This window comes from Brienomyrus brachyistius, chromosome 15 (assembly GCF_023856365.1).
Source record: "Brienomyrus brachyistius isolate T26 chromosome 15, BBRACH_0.4, whole genome shotgun sequence".
NCBI lineage: Eukaryota > Metazoa > Chordata > Actinopteri > Osteoglossiformes > Mormyridae > Brienomyrus > Brienomyrus brachyistius.
Genome location: NC_064547.1, coordinates 14,833,462 through 14,851,218, shown reverse-complemented (window position 1 = coordinate 14,851,218; position 17,757 = coordinate 14,833,462).

The following is a 17,757-nucleotide window of genomic DNA, read 5'->3' as shown; positions in this document are numbered from 1 at the left end:
GAAATATATTGTGCAGGTCAGATACAAAATACTGAATAAATATCATAAGGGACTCACACATAGGAGGGACTGTTATTTACAGAGTTAAGAGGATGCCAAACGATTTCGTGTTTGTAATTCCTATTTGTGACTTAATTGGTCTGTAGACGTAGGGCATTCTGCATCCTTGTATTATGACATTAATATGCATTTTGTATTCTCTTAGATTCCTCATTGCCACTGTGCAGCCTGTTGTAGGAGTATGGCAATATTCACTTTAGAGAATTCGTATTATGAAACACGTTGCTGCTAATTAGTTTTCCCCCAATCCGTTCTTGATGATATCGTTGATCCAGTACCGGCTTGCGATGAGCTTGGTGCCTATTCTGGTAAGCAGAGGGCACAGTGTAGAGAACATTGCAGATGGGATGCCAGTCCTTCACATGACACATGCCTGTTCTTGGTCTGCAGGAGAAAACATACCGATGACATGCATACACAGTAGGGTGAATGTCAGGATCCCAGCCCAGCCAATCACTGCGCCCCCCCATATTTTGTGCCACATATATGCCACTATCTGTAAAGTCACCTTCTATTGTATGTGATGCTGTCTAAAATAACCGGACCTCAGAGTAAGAATGCAAAACCAGATATCAATAACTAATCCTTCGTTAATCCAAAGAATTTGATATGGGGCAAAGCTATAAAGATAGCAGGCTAACTGTAAGCAATATTCGTAATATAATATGAATGTAATGGCATTAGATGGACGGAGGCCCTTGAAAACATTCATATGAACATCCATCTAGGTAGAATGTCGCAATAATGCCTCTTCGCCTTGTAGGATATTTAAATATAGCTATTCAATGACCCCCCCCCCGCATCTTTTTTTCTCAGCTAGACAATTGAAACCAAACATCCATAATGAATAGTGCTATGAATCGGGGTTAATGCTTACAATTATGGTTAGCTTACAATTATGGTTAGCTTACAATTATGGTTAGCTGTTCCAATTTACCCACCTAAAGAAATGCAAAATAAGAGGTTTTTACATAAATACTCTAAACTGGCTGCAAAATTTAAAGTTATATGAGTTCTATAATATACCACCGATTATAAAATATACCGGCGATTATGTGGTTTAACTTTACAACTACACAAGTTTATGTAAATGACCATAAAATCTATTAGCACTTAGATACAAGTGTTGCAAGAAAATGAAACGCTACTTTTATCATCAGGCAACATATCAACAAATTTTATACCTAATAAATAATGAATATTTTGTTAAGTAGCAAGCCAAAAAAAATAAATCTTTGCTAGTAATTAAATGTGTGATAAAAAAGCCTTTGGTTGATGTTAGAGCATAACAATTGTTCCTTGTGTGATACTTTTGGACCATATTAATTAGAAGAAAAGTTTGGAAAGATCCAGTAGCATTCTGCTGGACACAGTGTAGCTCCTCAGATGTTTGCCTGTGTGTTTGTGCCCAGGCACATTCCAGCCTATTATCCAGTGTGAGTTAGCGCTGGTGTCTATCCCACAGGCAGTGCTGTCCAGCATGGCAGTCCACTGCAGGCACAACTGCACTATATGGGAAATGTTCAGATGTTAGTTCTTCTAGCTACAGATTTTTTGGACTGCAGGAGAAAACCCACACAACACAGGGATAACATGCAAACTGCACAGAGACTGTGGAGGTGGGACTCAAATCACCAACCCAGAAGATGTGAAGCGACAGTGTTATGAATCACATGAGTGTATTTTATTGCTGCTATGGGCAATTATATGTATTCGTACTGTGTATATGCAAGTACTCTGAGCGTGCTAGGTTATGCATATATACAAGTACCCTGAATGTGCTAGGTTAGGCATATATACAAGTACTCTGAACGTGCTAGGTTACACATATATACAAGTACCCTGAACGTGCTAGGTTAGGCATATATACAAGTACTCTGAACGTGCTAGGTTATGCATATATACAAGTACCCTGAATGTGCTAGGTTATGCATATATACAAGTACCCTGAATGTGCTAGGTTAGGCATATATACAAGTACTCTGAACGTGCTAGGTTATGCATATATACAAGTACTCTGAACGTGCTAGGTTACGCATATAGACAAGTACTCTGAACGTGCTAGGTTACGCATATATACAAGTACCCTGAACGTGCTAGGTTACGCATATAGACAAGTACTCTGAACGTGCTAGGTTCCGCATATATACAAGTACTCTGATATGTCAACACTAGAGCTGCTTGTTAGGAACAATCAGAATATAATCACTGATCTTAAATCGCAGTGTAGTTGTTGATTTTTTACACAGGGCATTATTCCTTCATTCCTTTATTTCATCCCTCCATCCATCCATCTGTAATCACATATCCAGTTCTGGATCAAAGTGAGCATAAAGCGTATGCAGGAAGCCCAGGGCACAAGGCGGAGCATGCAGGGTAATGTGCCAAAATGCGTTACAGCATGTAGACTCATTTTAGGGACTCAGAGACCCAGTTCACCCAATTGCACAATTTTGGAGTTTATCTCGTAACTGGAGAACCCAGAGGCGGGATATGAGCTGAGGCACCGGTGCCACCCACTGAGGCCATGTGCCCCCCCATGACATTTCAGTCTATTCCTTAGCATTGGCTTTCTGTCTTCTACACTTCAGAAAATACATTTTGAAAATCTAAAAAAAAATTAAATCATCAACCAACAACTCGAGGACACATTTCTGAAAAGGACAAGTACATATATAAAATAGCCGGCATCGGTAAAGGTCAGTGTGGCTGACCATCACATGGATGTGGTGGAAGGTCTTACAAGCTTTTGCCTCCACACAGTCCCTGGGCTCAGAATGAGCTCACTGTGACAGAATGCAAGCTCAAGCAGCGGTCAAGCGCGGAGGGACCCCGACGTATAACATTCAGGCTTGTCCAGCTTGCACTATTTATGGTCACCTCAGCAACGTGACCCCCGCCCGCATGCCACATTCCCCACCAGCCTCTTAATTAATGAAAATGTATTCAAAATCTGTCATGGCCGCCGTCAGCATCCTGTCCCTCTCAGCGGTGGAATTATTCACATTCGCTGCTTCCTACACACAGTCTGTTGTAGGAGCTGATTGCGCCGATCAATCTGAATGTGATTCCGGAAAAACAAGATGCTGATTTGGAAAGGAATTAGTGCTGTATTATAATTCCCAGAAAGAAAGGAAAAAAACACCAAAAGGCTGTTTGTGAAACAGTAAGTAAAAAAAAAAAACTAAATGCTTTTAAAATTCACTTTGGTCTAGATCATTCCTTCAATTTTGGCTCGCCGAAGGGCTGATCTCTGCATTTGTATTGTTTCTCTAAGCACCTGAGGCTATTATTCTGGGATTTGTTTCACCTCAGTACTTGGTAACACTTAAAGTCAGTGTCGGACTGAAAGAGTCAGTGTCACCCACCGAGCGCATTTGCAGACTGAGCGTTTGCCTGGACCTCTGAGTGTCGCACACAGGTGTACGGAGACGGCAAAAACCTTAGAAACCACCCTGCGGATTGCGGCCTGGCAGAGGACAGTCAGCAAACGGCGCAGGCCGTGCATCTGCTCTGCGGTCTGGCTCCCTTGTCAGGAACTCCGGACACATGAGAAGGTGACAGCTGAGACCCACACAGGTCTCGATGGATGGGGCCAAGTCACACTGAAGGAAGCCAGGAGAGCTGACAGCTGAATCACTTAAGAATAAGGATAATCGGGCATTTTTCAAAGCAGCGTTTCTGAGAATTCAAGCTGCTAAACACACATTCAGCCAAATACAAGCATATATTGGTAAACTCTCTGTCCGGAGCTCAGAATATATATCTCTATTTGTATCCTGTCTTTTTACACTCTTGTCTCAAACATATTGGCCTTTTAGTACTAGATAAGCAGGTAAAAAATGGACTGATAGGTGGATGTTGTACTGGCACTTATCAGGTGGTGATCAATGATGAAGGAATGAATGAATGAACGAATGTATGAATGAATGATTCTTTATTGGTGAAATTCTCTTTTCGCCCCGTATTGCTCTTCATGAGAGGAAGCTTAGCAGCAATGAGGGATAAACCTGAACCCAACTTCATACACAGAACCCAAAAAGCCATTTTATTCTCTCGCTTATTTTTATTCTGACCGCTGTCTGACACAGATGGGTCTCTGTACAAAACTATAGAAAAAACAAATATATGCAAGTAAAGTGCATAAATATAAAGTAACATACCACAAACTTACAGCACAACCCTAAATTATTCCTTAACCTATACAGTAATACATATTTTATGTACAATGTATTACTTACTGTGACCTGTGACCCAGTAGGATAAGCGGTTTGGACAATGGATGGATGGATGGATGGATGGATGTATTGTATTAACTTACTGAGTGTTCAATTTAAAATTGCATCGTTGTTGATTAAATGACTATTGAACCTTTATTTGTCTAATTTGGGTTACAGAAGCAGTTTATTGTAAAACATTAACAACAGGCCACACTTCAAATCATCATGTTGACTGATGGAAGAGATTGTTTGTTTTTCATCTTTTGCACAGAGTCTCTTTGGGTTCCTGTACTTCCAGGATGCGGCCTCCTATATTTAGACCTAAATCTGTGATCTCTATTCAGTGTTTAATTTCCTGGTGTTAATTTGTGTTTGCACTCCCATCCACAGCATCACACTCACTCTTGTTATATTCCCCCCCCCTCCCCCCATCCCCAAAGAGAAAAGAGTAGCGTTAGCGCTAAATAAGAACATCCAAGTAACAATCATCCTGTGATTTCTGGTTAGCAATGAAAGAAATACATACTAAATTAGCGAATTTGTTGAGCTACAATCACACTTTTTTTCCAATTCACAATGAAAGAAATACACACTAAGTTGGTGAATTTTTGGAGCTAGGCGCTGCATTTTAGAAATGTCCATTGGATGCGATTATCTTGCTCTTTATGCTGTTGTTTACACTATTCCGGTAATACTATATATATAGTATATATATAGTATACTAGCTGTTTGAATTCTTGATTTTTTTTGTATCTTAATAAAACTCCGCATTAGGTTAAATTGTCTGTGGAGTAATTTCATTTTTTGTGTGCTAAAATTGTAAATTACACTATTCACCCATTTTGAAAGGTGACAAACATATTTTAAAAAGGAGTTTGAGTTTATTCAAAATATTATCTGCTTCAGAACTGAAGCAGCAGTATTATTGTTTATTGCTCATCCTAAGTGGTGTCAGTAAATATCAGTTAGTGAGACAGGTGTTAGAACATCAGTCATTCTTTGATGTCTGTTTATTTCATATTTATTTTATATCGGAATGGGTGAAGCTGTCTTGAGACTCTGAGTATGCAGCAGTCTGCAAATCATTTTTCAGACAGCAATGCAGTAAGCTTTATATGTGGGGTATACACTCCATTAGCCAGCTTAAACACCAGGCCCGACATTTTGAAATTTCTTCATTTATAATGTATAATGCGAGTCCTCTTTTGGTTGGAAAGACAGGCGGTGAAATGTGACTGAGCTTAAAGTTTCCTTCGGTGTTGTGAGTAACTATGTGGGTGAATTCCTTTTACCAGAGCGGTGATGAAGGGTTCAGAGGCGGTTGCCAAGGGCAGGAGTGGTGCTAGATAGTCACAGAGTGGTCTGAATTTTAAATAACTGTCTAATAATAGTAATTTGAAAAAGGCATCCAAGAAGTGCTGAAAGACAACATAGAACAACCATTGTGTAGATTCCGAGAAATGATCAGTGTTTATTAATAAATAAAAACTTAAATCATCCCATTATCCAGAAGTGTGTGAAAACATCTAGATTTTTAAATCCACAAAATATTATTTACACAGGCTCTACAGAGATACCAATAAACTAACTCAAATATTAAATCAATCAACTCAAATACCAAAGTAATTCTCCTTGGCCTAACCATTCCAAATAAATGGAGAAATGAGAATCACTCTTCTGCTTGTTGGAGCAGAACTTACTCGGCATATAATCTCTAACCCCCTCTCCAAATGTTCCAGACAGTTCATAAATTCCATCAACATAACAACCAACAGCAGACCATTCAACAGTATCCCATTGCATTATGGGAATCAGACATTTTTTATACATCAGGCAAACGGCAAAAGATATTACTTTTCTTCCATCTCCTCTGTGATTTCCTAGCATGTTCCTCAAACAGATAAAAGGAAATAAACTACCCAACAGTCCAGCTAGATTAATCTCTGGTTCCAATTCTTGTGGGTACACCCACTGTAAATGTGTAGGCCCACCCTTTGGTAGTTTGTTTACCTGTTTAGCTTCCATTACAATACGCTTACCCAATACCACATTATTAATATCTCTCTGCGGTCATTCCGGAGGGTCACTGCAATCACTGCACCACCACCTGCTTCTTCTAGATGTTAAGAGTTGGTGTTCACAGCAAAATGTTCACCAATATACCCATATGTAGCTGTGTCTCAAATGTATACGGAGGCATATGGGGAGGTTAAAAATGTGTTTTTAAACATAGTACAGTAAAAAAAAAAAGCCAGGGATATCACAAACAGCAAGTAAAACAGATTTGCAGCTCCTGCCTTTTCTACTTGGCTGTTGCAATGAAACATTCCTCGTGACACTTTTTTAACAGGATAGTCTGGAATAATCCCATAATGTGAGTATATTTACTTAGTGTTTAGCTAATATAATTGACTTCCATCCATCCATTTTCTGTAACCGCTTGTCCTGTACAGGGTCGCAAGTGTCCGGAGCCTATCCCGGAGACGATGGGTGCAAGGCAGGGAACAACCCATCACAGGACACACACACACGTACTGGCAATTTGGTAACTCCAGTTAACCTCATCATGTCTTTGGATTATAAAGGAAAACCAGAGTACTCAGAGGAAAGCCCATGACATCATGGGGAAAACATGGAAACTCCTCGGCAAAGGCCTGAAGCAGGGTGGTGCAGCCACACTGAGCACTGCACCACCCTGCCAGCCCATATCTAAATCGATTCAGTTAGAATGGAATGAAGCTTTGTCTGCTCAGCCACCCACAAGGTCCGGAATTTCACACTGTCCACCATGTCAGCCACGGTTAGCTGCATTTTGCAGTTATCACTGTCTAATTCTGAGAACAAGGGCCAGCTTCTGAATTACAGGTTATATGAAAGTTGGATGTTCCAGTGATACAACATTTCCGGGGGGGCTATATACAGTATGAATGCACTGGTCTACCCACGCAAAAAAAAAAAAAAAAACCTCTCTCTTTCGTGATAAGAGAAGAGATACAGTCTGGGGGAAGGTCTCATATGAAGGATCAAAAGCTAGCAGTAAGTGATTGTGTACGCCACAATGGCCATCTGACAAAGTGGGACAATCACAATTTCAGCTCCAGTAAATTGGACCTGTGGAGAGTAACACTTACTACAAAATGAAGGACTACCTGTGGGAAGGGAGGCATAATGACTAGATGGCTATATTTCCCTTTTCTTCACTAGCTAATGAAAGGCCAAAACAGGCATGGAAAATAACACACTGGCCCACATCTCTGACAGTAATGTGACACGTTATTGCACATTCCAGATGAACTGTTTTTTGTACTGTCCCCTGCCTTGCTGCTGAAAGTCAGGCGATATTGCCTGACTGCCTCTATCCCATCGCCGCACAAAGGCCAGACAAGGCCAAACATATAAAGAACACTACGCTAGAGAATAGTGCAATCACTGCCCATTCGCTCGCAGGTCAGAATTTCGTGTTAAAAAACATGACACGGGCTGGTTTGTGGCGCTGTGGGTTAGATCACTGGGCATGTCATCCGAAGGCCAGCAGTTAAAATCCAATGACCACTTAATCCCCAAATGCACCAGTGAAAGGGGGAACCTGCTTTCTAGACTGTATCTCACTTTGGATAAAAGCTTTAGCAAGCTAAATATACATAAAATATAAATATTAGTTAGCATCATCATAGCCTCTCACTCTCGTGTTATTTGGGGCGATCCATTTAACCATTCATCCATGCAGGTGATAGCATTTAGTTTAAGGCCGGGTGCACAATGGATGGAGACCAGTCTATTCTTTATAACCAAGTTTGACACAGATCCATATTTAATGTTTTATTGTCTTCCCTAACAGAAGCTTAGCATCTGATTTAGAGTGACAATTCATGTTACTTCCAATTATGTTGCAAGTCACTGTGATAAATAACATCTGAAGTTATTCTGAGGACCAGAGATTGTATTCAGAACTGGTTTAATGAGATTTCGGATTCTTGCAAGGTCCACCAACACACAGCGGGAGTGGAGGCAGGATTCAAACCCCCAGTCTTATAAGAGTGCGACTGCAGTGCTACCAGGCATGTCACCAAGCTGGACCAAATGTAATATGCAAAACTTTAATATTACAACATGATAAATTTCATTCCTCTATTTAAGGGCAAAAAGTACTAAATCAAACCAGATTCATTTTAAATTCCGCCTGAATCTTACCGCAGTCCTAATAGTGAATGTAATCTATGTGCCTGATGGAGCAAAGAATTGGTAATTCTTAAATGCTTTTCATGTTGTACATTTGTCAAGCATCCTTCAAGGACTCATACCTTTCAGATGTGTACGCATAGTGTACTTGCTATTATAAGTTCAGTGTGCCATTTTTTTATTGTGAATTCAATAATTCTGTTCTTTGGGATCCTCTGCTTTTATTTTTTATTTTGGCCAAAACGTACAGTATTCTCAGACGCATGAAACGAAAAATGGCGTAATGTGGCACTTGCCTGCCTTTTTAGACAAAGCAAATGTTATTCTACTGAAACACATTAAACACTCTGAAAAGCATGATTTAAAATACAGTTAATAAGAGAGTGCATAACTATTATAACCATTCTTTTTAAATTACAGAAGGAAATCACTCAGTTAAGTCAGCACCCCAGCTAAAGAAAATGTGCCTTACGGTTGCCATGGCAGCAAATGCAAAGCTCCACTTAAAACTAAGCAATAAGCCGGAAGCTTGAAAGGAAAAAGTACTCAGTGTTTGTTTCCTGGGCTTTTAATAACTTTAAAGCATCCTTTCTTATGCGCGGCATTTTCCGTTTTATAATAATGACAACGAAAGCAAAACAATTAAACGGTCGCTCTTTTTATTAACTAACAAGCAGATTTTGCAAAGATATCACAGACGAAACATATTTCTGAACGATAACGTGTTAATTAAATTAAGATGAGAAATTGCGAAAATGTTTATTAATATGACCGTAGGTTGTTTCCGCATTGTTTTTCACCACTCGGTATCAAAGTATAACACCACCTACTGCTGCTTTGGGCAGCGCTGAATAGGCTGCAGAAAAAGCTCGTTACTGACTAATCACTGATGTGCTTGTCACCGTGTGGTTGTTCTGCTTAAATGGCTTGTTGGCAGCCCCTCTAAAGGATTCCTTTAGTAATTAATGCACGTCTTTTATTTACCCTCATTAACCACAATGGCGGCACGTCATCCACGTAGCCGACGGTTACCGTCTTAGGCACTGGCGGCATGCTGACTTTCAGCAGCTTTGAAAAACTAAAGTTTGTTAGACTAGTCACCTAAAAACATCAGTGGTGCTCTACATGGTGAAAATTCAGTCGAAAATAAGTATATGCATTATTAAGTGGTTCTTCAATCTTTTACGAATTGGAATGTGGCTACAAGAAATTAGACACACCACTAATTACATTATCACTAACCTTCGATTAAAACATTTTGCTAAATGTCAACACTGGAATACCTAACTATTCATTATTGTAACCTTCCCAGAGTCACGCCAACAATGGATGCCATTATTATTTTCAATCGCCAACAGATGGCAGTAAATCCCAGCTGATATTTCAACGCGCAGACCATAATCAAGTACTGTATTGCCTACTGATGAATGTCAGCATTGAGCCAGGTGTTGCAGATGTGAAAAGATTAGTTTTAACATTTACAATTTGAACTGTCTACCCCTATGAAGTAGATGTAGCTCATGTCTGAGTGTTTGTTTTGCCAGTAAGGTCCACAGACACTAGTCATCTGCTTAAATAAGTCAAAAAATAGAAAATGTTAGAATAGGCTGGTTGCCAACATAATTTAAAAACCAGCTGTCGCTACGCCAAAAGAACATTATTTATTTATTTTTTGTTTAGCTGCAGATAACAAATAATACGATAGTGATGACTTCAGGGTGTTACAGGATACGGGTAACTAGGTTCGCTCAAATCCCATGAAGAATGGCACACATACAAATAAGGGTTTAATTTGTCCTACCTTTGTGCTCTTTTGGTTGTGCAATCTGGTACCTCAGGCGAGGTCTTTTAAACTCAGCTACACAAAAAGATGTGTGAGGTCTTGGTTCCGATAAATCTGATTAGTTGCAATACATAGATACATTTTTTTTTGTTTAGGAGACACTTTATCCATACATTTTTAAGCATGGTTGGATGGTTCCTGGAGTAATTGAGAGTTATGGGTTTTATTTGCAGGCTCAAAGGTGATCACAAGCACAGCATGCTAACCTTCTGAACCGCTGCGCTACGCACCGTACAGCATGCTAACCTTCTGAACCGCTGCGCTACGCACCAGACAGCATGCTAACCTTCTGAACAGCTGCGCTACGCACCAGACAGCATGCTAACCTTCTGAACCGCTGCGCTACGCACCAGACAGCATGCTAACCTTCTGAACCGCTGCGCTACGCACCAGACAGCATGCTAATCTTCTGAACCGCTGCGCTACGCACCAGACAGCATGCTAACCTTCTGAACCGCTGCGCTACGCACCAGACAGCATGCTAACCTTCTGAACCGCTGCGCTACGCACCAGACAGCATGCTAATCTTCTGAACCGCTGCGCTACGCACCAGACAGCATGCTAACCTTCTGAACCGCCGCGCTACGCACCGTACAGCATGCTAACCTTCTGAACCACTGCGCTACGCACCAGACAGCATGCTAACCTTCTGAACCGCTGCGCTACGCACCATACAGCATGCTAACCTTCTGAACCGCCGCGCTACGCACCGTACAGCATGCTAACCTTCTGAACCGCTGCGCTACGCACCAGACAGCATGCTAACCTTCTGAACCGCTGCGCTACGCACCGTACAGCATGCTAACTTTCTGAACCACTGCGCTATGCACCAACCGCCATGTATTTCCAGTTATAAATCCCAAACATAGATTATGTGGTGGCTCCATGAGTAAAACTCTCACCTCCAACATGCATGTAATACTTCTGTCTGCTTGCTTGACTTTCCTGTTTTCCTTCTGCATTCCAAAAACAGGTGGATTAATAAATTGGTCATTGTGTGTTCTTTGTCATGGGCTGGCAATCTTTTATATAGTATTATAGGAATTATCCTTGGACATGATTCCAGAAATTGCCTGCAGCAGGGCAGATGACAGATGTAAAATGTATCATGTTGGCCATCATAAATGTGCTCCCACTGATTTGAATAATATGGGTAGATGAAGAGTCTCACTGTTAGTAGGGCCTGTGAGGAGAGTGGAGAAGGTACTTGTACCTTGGCAGTGTTGCCATGGTGAAGTTGTAGAAAGGCAGAGGGGACTAGCGGTTCCACCTTGTTTTTAACGCCTCTGCATTTCCACCTATCTGTTAAATCAGACTTTAATGCGCAAACAACTACAGACACACACAGACACACACACACAGACACACGCAGACAGACACAGACACACACAGAGACACAGACACACACACAGACACAGACACACACAGACACACACAGACATATACACAGACACACACAGACACACAGACATCAGGAATCTGCACTATTATGGGGACTCTCCATTCATTTCTTTGGGCATAATCCTAATCCCAAATATGCCAACGTTAATCCCTACCCAACCTATCTTTAAACATAAGCAATCAAACAAAATATGAGAATTAGGTGCCTGGGAATGCTGAGCTTAGATGCTCCTTCTATTGTCTTCCTGTCTGAAACGTATTTTTGTTTATTATCTTGATGTCATGCCTCCTGCTTCCCTCTAAATCCGAAAAGGAAAATTCTGTCCCATATAAACAGCCCATTCCGAGCCACACCCTCAAGTCACACGGTTATACGTAGCAGCATAGTAAAAGAAAGTTTTTGGTTTCGCAAATTTGGTGGGGGAGGGTCTTTACAAGGTAAGCATGTAATATAATATAGGGGTTCCAAAAGGTGGGGTCGCGAGACACCAATGGGGGGGGGGGGGGGAGGTTGTGAGATTATTTGCAAAGTATGTATCAAAAAAATGTTGCCCCATTCAGGCAGCAAAATTGGGGGTCACTAGTCTCTGGGACTGTTATTTCGGGGGTCATGGGCCATGCGTTTGGTGATCCATGTTATAACACACTGTCTGAGTGAGATGACTGGCACTGTTGGGGATCATCATGGCCTCCATCACTGTATTCCACTGTTTCGGAGAAATAACAGCAAGTAAGTAGTAATTCTGAAACTGTCAGTCTAAATGTTACTCTTGCACGTCATCGGTAACATTTGGCATTATATTTGTCAAAGCATAAGACGAATATCCTGAATAAGAAGCAAGCTAGACATGCTTGCTTAAAAATACAATTTTCAGCACAATAGCTTCATCCTGACAGTGACAAGCTCTGGACTGACATTTCAGTAATCTAGCTGTAATGTTGTGGAGACAAGTGCAAGGTATGAGCAAACAGAATTAGGCTGTACTTATGTAAACATGGAAACTACTTTATCATTATGCTAAAAGATGTAACTAAATGTGCACAGTTCAGATCCAAGAATGATCAGGTCTGGCTGTACAGCATGAGAAAGAAGGGTAGATAATCGGGGTACAGTGCAAAAATAAATGGTTCTATAATTCTGCTAATTAAGTGTGAGAAACTCTGTCTGTGTGAAGATTGCCTAGAACATTGAGTAAAGAGAGCAGGGGCTGCGGACATTTTGAAGGGTCTTTGGTGTTTTGTACGATGGTACCAGAGTCCTAAACCTGATTAAAACTGAGATGGGCTGCCTGCAAAAGGACGTAAGGCTGGCAAGGGTGTGCTGGCATAATGTGGCTGGAAACCTTCAGGTAACCACATACAGGTACTGGTCTTAGTGGTCAGAACCTTTAAGGGGGAGACTTTTTATCCATCAGTGTCATGCAACAGAGCTTGGGTTAGACAATCAGTACGAGGCCCTTATTAATCGCCATAATAATGCAGTTGGGTGAGGAGAGACAGGATTACTGCTAAGAGGTTGGATTCTTGGCTTCCGTTTGCATGACGGGTGTATGGATGGTGAGCTATGCTGGTGATCATGCATATTCACTTCAAGCGTCAGAGGTCATGATACTGCAAAAGTTATTAACAAAAATGTATTCAAGTCAAGTGATGACAGAACATCTAGTGTAGGCGAGGATGCAAAAATGCAGAGACCTGTGATGTACAAGGTGGGAAACAGTGATAATTTTTGTATATAATTGGAATGGCAGCGCTAGGCGATTTCCTAGGGTTTACAGACACACAAGCAGATGCTGAAACACAGAGCTCTGGTCGACTCCTGTAGAGAGATAATGAGGTGCTGAAACGCAGTATCTCCAAGTCACCAGGTTGAAAGAAGCATGAAGTTTGGAGTCAAACCCAGTTATTATTTTCCTGCTGATGCTCGTCTTGTTCAGTGAGCAAAGTCATTCTGGACAATCAGCCATACTTAAGCAGCATTGCGGTCAAGAACGGTCAGTTTATATCAGAGTGGACGCTCTTAAATACGCCGTCTTCCTGAAAAAACTGGGACTCCTGTCCACCAGTGGCAGAGTTTACTCCTATTTCACAGTAGGGAAAAAAGAATAAGTGTGAGCAGCAGTGAGGGAGACGTCATTCTCTCCTGCAGCCCAATACATTTTGCAGCTCATGAACGTGAAGGATAAGGGTCATGTTTTCCACTGCATACTGTAGCTTTGCAATACACTTCTATCTGCAGTACAGGATGGGAAACCCTTTTCATTATACCTCCACAAGCAGAGTGAGGTGAAGAACATCTTTCAGCTTCAGATTTATTGTCATGCTGTAAATACACGAGGCTCACTTAAAACATATGGGTAGCATTAGTACGTTTATTAAATGCTTTTCATGTTCTGCATTTGTCAAGCATCCTTCAAGGACTCATACCTTTCAGATGTGTACGCATAGTGTACTTGTTATCACAAGTTCCTTGTGGCATTTTTTCACTGTGAAAAGGAAAAAAAAATCTGAAGAAGAATAACAAATTAACCATAGTCTGAATCTCCCAAATCTCCCCCCTGAATGCATCTGTATGACACTTAAATTCCAGTGTTTCCAGTGAATCCAGTGTTTCAGGGATCTGGTGCCACCTGTCACTTGCCAGATCCACCACTGGATAAATGATGGAAAGTCTTACCTTTGTTCAATACAAAAGAGGAAATTAGGTATCCTACACTACAATCATTACATTCTTTTGACCTAATTATTGGGCCCATGAACTTTTCACCCTTTTGTTGAAGACAATGTCGAGGACAGACAGTTTGGTGCTGAGAACATTGCGTCTTACTGCAGGAGATTCTGTCGGGAAAGCAGAGAAATGAACAAATATTTGCCTTTAGAAGTCATATACTTGAAGATAATAAAAAATGAGAATGGGATGTTTGACAGCTCTCACCTAAATGTCTGAAGAAGGTAAAATACCCACAAATAAATTGTACTAATGACTTTCTTCAGCCAGAATGCAAACAATTCAACAAGTAATTTTTATATTGGCCAATACAATGAGCAATAAAATTCACCTTACGTATTTTTAACTCCTGAAACAGCACGTTCCTGAGATGTCAGCTTTCAAAGCACACGACTTCTTGTGATGTTCACAGGCCAGACAGTCTTAGAGTGAGAAGGAATTCTTCAGGGTGCCGATATGAAGATATGAGGCCCAAGATCTTGCCCTTCACTTCTCCACTGAGGAAGAAAGTGGAAGTTGAAAGTTTATAAAAAGAATTGTGCTTATTTTTAATTTTATTTATTATTTAATTCATAATTCCACACTCTCCTAAATATTATTGGCAGAGGTGGTAAGTTCAGTTCTATAAAGTAAAAATCCAGACCAATATTTTGTTTCGACCAACCAGTTGCGTACCATGTGACTGTGAATCCGGTCTGGATTTTTACCTCTTGGATGTGCACTAACCACTGCTCATTGACTTCTTGGTGGTTTGCCAGCACATGTTTATCCTTGACTGTGTGATTGGGCATTGTGATGGCTCGTTGGGTCGTAATGTTACCTCACACCTCCCAGAAGGGGGTTTAAATCCTGTCCCCACTCTGTGTGTGCGGCATGTGCACGTCGTCACCGCATTATGCCGATGCTTCCTCTTGCCGTCTAAAAGCATACGGTGAGGTGAATCAGCACCTCAAAGCTGGCTGCGATGCGTGTGTGGCCTGTGAGGACCTGGCATCCTGCCCAGCGCATCCCCTGCCTTCTTGGGATGAGCTGCAGGCTCACTGTGACCTGGTACTGGATAAATGCTTATGGAAGACAGATGGACGGTAAGTATGGTGGATACGATTTTACTTTAACAAGTATCAGGCCCTCATTTTAATTTGTACCATCGCACTCAGGTTGTGCCTCCATATTGCTTCAGTGTGCTCTGCAGAGTAAATAACAAAGGGTCTCCTTTGAATATTTTTATTCAAACTGTATGACTTGTTTACTTCATTCATTATCAGTGATATTTTTTCTTTCATTTTCAGTTGATTTCTGCCGTGCAGATTGTTTGACTCCTGATTTCATTTCACTGAAACATCTCTTATCCAGGGCCTTATTAAGTACAGATCTCTCCCGCTTCCCAAAGAAGGAGTGTTCACAGAAAATGGCGTGAAATTAAGAAACAAATACGATTCATTTATATGGGAGAAATTTCTGAGTGTTCCTAGACTGAAACAATAACCGGCCAGATCACACCAACTAACACATAAAATCTAAAATAAAACAGGAACTGACTTTCATTAATAAAGGACATTTTATTATTATTATGTCTGTGTTTGCTTTTTGCAATAACAAAATTAACAATGAATTATACTTAATGTGCTACTGTACAACACAGATTCAAATAAATGTATATTGGAAACTGAGGGAAATTCTCGCATGATAGAGCCCATATTTTCAGCTCTTGTAAATGACGGCGTCACACTACTCACCTGCTCCTGAGGGGGGAAAGAGAGAAATGCAGATGAGACAGAGATTCTGTTTCCCTGATTTAGCTTATTTCTATGCAGGCTGGAGGCACCAGGCTGCAATGTAACAGAGGAGCAGCTGCATACCCCTGAAGCTTGAAGAACCAGGCAGGAACCAGGAATAACAGCTGTCGTTCTTCCACAGCCTGTTTCGCTTGACCACCCCCCCCCCCCCCCCCCCACTGTATTTATGACTGAGCCTAGATTGAACAGGTCTGCCTGCTGGGAAATAATTTAGAACCTTTGGTCTGCTGTCATTGGCCAGGGATTGTCTGCTTGAACGCATTACACTAAATATTCATATTAACCAGACTGGACTGATGCATCCAGGCTGTTCCTCTATTTAATGCTGAGAAGGTCAACCCATGACACTCCGGTCACTCTGGAAGCGCTGCCTCGTAAACCAGATGAGAAGTGGAATCTGCACTGATTAATGTCAGCTAGACCACCAATTTCAGTTCTGATAATGGAAAAGTATAACATATTGAAATCAACTGGCTCACAAATACATTTATCTATCTCTAACAGATGTTTTCCCCAAGCTAGAAATCAATAGTTGTTAATGGTGCAGAATGCCTACCTATGACCTTATAATAACAGTGTTGTAATGGAAAACAATATTGATACCTACAAGAAAACATTTTCATTTTCTTACTTATTCTATGATTGTCATTTTTTCATGTCATAAATTTTATCCTGTAGGTGTGGCTTCTTAGTGCAGTGGTTTAAGTATACTGAAATTGAAAGCACTATTTAAAGATTTAAAACTTTGCAAATGTATATTTTATTGAGACAAATGCACCACACATTTACCTCAAAGCAAGTTTAGAATTCTAATTTTTAAAAGTGTTTCATTAAAATGTACACAACTTTGACAGCAAATAAATAATTCAATACGCATTAATCTTTAAGTAACCAAATCTCTTAAAAGGCGATTATCTTGGCAGTGCCATTCTGTGCTAAAATCCAAGTACCGAGGCGTACAACAGCATCGAGCTGTCAATCAGACATGATTAGCACTCAAACAGACCTTCTAATCTTCATTTTTAATGGCACCAGGCAAGACGGTCATTAAGTCACTCTGCATATGAGATGCTATGCCAGTAGCAACAGAGGTAATCTCACAGCGCCACTCCATCTGTTACCCAAAAGCTAAAAACACGAATGCCTGTATGATGCTGATATGATGATGATATTCCATCCCAAATCCTGGTTTGTAAATAAAAGTGAAACACTGTCCACCATCACATCACTGAATGTAAAATGAACACACCTTTGATCCCAGCAAAGCAAAGGCAGTGGGACCCTATTATCATTCACCATTGTGATCGCAAATTACCAATGCTAGCTAGGAACATGTTTTGCATATCTTTTCATAGTTTTAGTCCGGTGAAAACACCACTGAATAATTACCCATGATGCTTCCCTCCACCCCCTCCTTGAACGGACATCTACTGATGCTTAGAGATGAGCTTCAGCAGGAGATGCTCTTGATGAATTCAGGTCGGCTCCTTGACCCACTTCGCCGCTCGCGACGCTAATTACATACGACGA